Here is a 4577-nt window from a genome sequence, read left to right as displayed (position 1 = left end):
GAAATTAGTTAGCGGCAAAATGTGTAATTTAAGGGGTTGGCTTTTCAAATAATTACACTAGGATTTGTTAGCTGCTAGCCTTTTTGTTGTTGATTAAGGAGCCCCTTCGGCGTGACTCCAACCCTAGACCTACTGGTCATGGGTGGAGGTGCTTTACCAATTGAGCAGTCCTCACTTGTTCTCTCTATTTATAGACTTTCCCCCAATAAAAAAAGGAAAAGAAAATCGTTTTGCGACTTTTCTATTTGATGCCTCGTACTGTTACAATCAACACGACATTTGGTGGTTGACGTAGTGATTGTAACCAGAAGATAGTATGTATTATAGGGAAGACATGAATCCCTCAGATTATAGTTGTATGTTTAACCGCATACTTATTCATTACGGGGTTTCTAACGCCCTGAATATTTTGAAGCGGGTTATTATTCCCTACAAGGTTGTTTCAAACAATTCCCTACAGGGTTGTTTGGTTTGAAGGCAGTAATGTTGGGATTAGGTGTCCTATGGACTTTTTTGTTTGTTGTATTAAATATAACAAGCATTACATAATTTCTCAGAAAAAGTTTTGTTTACAAAAATACTTTCCATTATTATTTAGTAGAAAATAGGTTTGGTAGGCCATACGGGTATTATGTTATTTTCATTGTCTTATTCAAGAATAATTAGTCCTAGTACTATTGCTCCATATGGATAACGTTAATCTGATATTATTTTTAATAGCGGGATAACTTATTCCAGGATTAGTAACCAAATAAGAAATAAGATTATATTCTAGGACTATTTATGTTTGTCTAACATACCAACCGTTGGACTATGTATGTTTGTCCACTCATTTTCCACCGCCAACTCAACTTCAACCAGAGCTTCACACCCCCTCTTCCAGCGATTTAGACAATTTCGCCTAAACCTCAAACCAAAATGTGTTAGAAAAACTTCCATTACCTATAGAAAGAAACTTCATCAAAAAAATGACAAAAAAGAAAGTAATACTATAGAAGTAGAAAAAGAAGAAGATAGGGAAGCCAAGAACAAGCCAATATTACATGAAAAGAAAAAGTAGAAGTCAAAAGAACAGGGAAAGAACAAGAAAAAGATATAAAAAATCGTACTGTTACATGACACAAGGCATGCAAATCACCACCTGCTAAGAGGGTAAATACTCTGCTATAAAATAGTTCAAGGGAGTATTTGGACCCTGGAATAAGATGTAATTGAAAATATCAGCTTTGAGATATTTACTACTAGTAGTTTTATGAACTCTTTAAAATTAGATCAAAGCTATCAATTTGTACAAATATAAGAGATGTATTTTATTTTCAGTAGTATAGAGTAGTATTTATACCGAATCATATTAACTTAATACGATCACATGATTAATTAGATAAAAATCGGCCTTCACTTCTTTCATTATCGAAATTCATCTCGTGTATTTTTCTTGTTCAAAGCACATGAAAAGAAATCACCAGCTAACTACTATACAACAGCTAGCCTTTATTTCAGTATTACACACATCAAAACTATCCATACAAACTAGCATTGATACCACTATGCACAACGATAGTAACTTTACAACTACTACTATTTAATTTACACATTCCACAACCAAAAATAAAGTATAAGTATCAGGCAATATCTACAGCTCTAACATTCCTTGTAACCTCTTGTGTTTCCTTCTTTGGCACTTCCATTGTTAAAACTCCATGTTCAAGCCCACACTTGATCTCATCTGCATTTACATTTTCCGGCAGCTGGAACCTCCTTCTAAAACTCCCAAGACGTCGCTCTACGCGGTGCCACTTGTCGTTCACTTGTTCATCTTCTTTCACTCTCTCTCCACTTATCTCTAGTATGTTGCCATCTTCAACTTGTACCTAAATTAAGATCTTCCTTCCTCACCCCTGCCATGAAAAATTGCACTTAGCTTTACTAGTAATAGCCTTGCAAATCTACACCCTTCTGAATATATGGCGCATAGTCCTATTATGCACCCTATTGTTGCCACTTCCCTATTTTTCTTTCTCATTGGTTGTATCCAAGTAAAATCCTTTACAAGAGCCACCCTTTTTGGGCCAAAAAAAAAAAAGAAAAATATTTCAAGAACCCCTTTAGTTTCTTTCGCAAGTACACTTTCTAAACTCGTCTATATCATACATATATAGGAAGGTACATATGTATGCTAGCTAGTTGAGATTTAAACACTTCTCGATGTCTAATACAAGGGTGAGGGTGTAAATGTTTGTAGTATTGGATTTGAGAACAAAATCATAACTTGAAGGAGGCCTTTTAAGAAAAATCGTGCTAAAACTTCTATCATCATCCCAATAGAAAGGGGACAAAAAACTCAAAAATCAAAGGTTGATGGATTTTGTGGCTTACATTACGGTTCGAGCCCTATGCTAAGCCAACTAAGCAAAGTTGAAAGATTACGTTTATCAGTCACAATTTCAAACCTTACATCAAGGTAATCCTAGTATTTAAATGAAAAAAAAAAAATTGACGAACCGGCCTATCATCTCCCAACTTCAAAGGGTGCGGTCGATCACAAAAACTGGCTACACGAATTTCTGGATATAAAAAAATTCAAAAGCATTTGCAACAATATTTTTGAGTAGAAAATAAATCAATAAAGAAAAATGCTTAGCTTATAGCTACAAAGACTCTTTAAGATTTGATTTTTACTTTTGAAGTTTTTGGATGTAAGCAAAAACTTGAAATTACTATGATTAGAAACTTAACTTAGGAAGGTCGACACGAAAAACATGAGCATTGTCAGTTTCACGCCAATCAACATAAGCATGACCAAGGCTGACACGTCATCATCACGGCCACCTCTACGACCCGGCCAAGTCATTCCAGCACTCAGTCCATAATCAAAAGGGTCCCATAAATCAGAAGAAAAAGGATCAGTAATATTTCCTGTCCATGGTCCTATTGATGAATCCATTTTTCTTTCTTTGGAAACACATGAAATTGGTAAGCAAATAATTTTTTTTCTCACCTGCTTTGTTTTATTTATAGCTGCCAAGGATAGGTATATCTATTGCATTTTTTTTTTTTTGTGACACTTTCGACAAGAATGGTGATGACTTGTGTCGATGTTATATGTGTTGGTTACTAGATTACTAAGCCACGTTTTCATTTTCTTGAAACTTAGATTGCCTTGCAACACGTTGATGTTAGATAAGATCAAGTCGTATATATTCTACTACATTACTTGTGGACTATCGGGCTGATCTTTTTGGCAGGGCGTATCCAATCGGAGGTGTATTAGGGAGGTGTCAGGATATTAATTTTTTTTCTTATTAGGTTATGAATAGATTAGTTGTACATGTTAGATAAATTTTTAATTTGGATATAGAGTTTGAGCTAAAATTATCGAGTTTTACTGAACTCGTAACTATTACTGCCCTAGTTCACTTATACCTATGATTTTCTATTCCTACATTATATATAATATATATTTAAACATATCTGGACGCATTCAAGTTCAAAATAAGTGCAGAGCTAGAGTGTTGGACGTAAGTTCAGTAGAATTCTATAATTTTAGTTTAAATTCTACATTTATCTTAAAAATCATTTTATGTTATGAGATACTTAACAATATATGAAAGCAATAGGACAGATAATTATGCGAAAAAATCAAGTATATATAGGCTGCAGAAAGATCTTAATTCCAATTTACTTATGATGTCCTCCAAGCTATTTTAATTTCACGAACTACTTTAGAAAATTGGACACAACAGTCTTGGGCATACCGACCCATTTGTGGTCTGCCGTCCCGTGCAAACCCCACAGTTTGGCCCATAAACTCAACATTTTATGTATAAATTATTAATTTAGAATTTAGTAATTAAAAATAGCTTTAAAGTCACGAAGGGTATATTACTTATGAAATTGCATAGAAAATTTATCTTTTAATTTGAAACCGATTTCGTTATAAAAAATCTTAATAAAGAAAGCACTAATATAAATGACCGTGAAGAAGATAAGTGTTAGTATAAAAGAAAATTTAGAAGGCGATCTTAAAACTCTCTTAAGAGTATATGAGACTTTGTGTGGGGTAAAGAGTTGTCCCTTTCCTCTTACATTGATGACTAGGGACCTATTTCTCATAGCACTTGAAACATGACAACCCCTTAATGAGACCTATATTCTCTTCCATCTCCCACATGTTACGATATATTTTAGGATTTTTAGGTTGAGCTTTGGATTGAAGGAAAATTTAGCTACTTAATTGTGGTTGAAATTATGCAAGTTTGGAATTGAAATCCGAGGCTAATGTGTGGTTGGACCACCATAAATTTGTGATATGAGAGTAGGTGCGCAGTAATACTTGCTTCGCCTCTTACCTGAAAACTACAAAAACTACTCATCATTACAAATTCAAATTCACACACACACACCAATAATATCTTATAGTATTTCCAGACATCTTTCCAAAACCTATTTTAGTTACTGATTTCAATGATAATTTTAACTATATCTTCAATCTACTTACTTAATAATTTAGTAGACTAACATAATCGAGGAGAGAGCAAACGGAGTAGATAATGTCATCATTCATTGGCAAAAAACAA

The 4577-nt window shown here is 33.8% G+C and overlaps 1 long non-coding RNA gene across 1 annotated transcript; it reads right to left on the bottom strand.

The window, feature by feature from the left end:
• Positions 1 to 1377: 1377 nt before the first annotated feature.
• On the bottom strand, positions 1378 to 3619 carry LOC132603912 (uncharacterized). The gene is made up of 2 exons (XR_009568570.1): positions 2737 to 3619; positions 1378 to 1898 (listed from the first exon to the last, which is right to left on the bottom strand). It is a non-coding gene; the product is annotated as an uncharacterized LOC132603912 (long non-coding RNA).
• Positions 3620 to 4577: the final 958 nt, after the last annotated feature.

Source organism: Lycium barbarum, chromosome 7 (genome assembly GCF_019175385.1).
Source record: "Lycium barbarum isolate Lr01 chromosome 7, ASM1917538v2, whole genome shotgun sequence".
NCBI classification, from domain to species: Eukaryota; Viridiplantae; Streptophyta; class Magnoliopsida; order Solanales; family Solanaceae; genus Lycium; species Lycium barbarum.
This window is presented reverse-complemented; position numbering and strand designations above follow the sequence as displayed.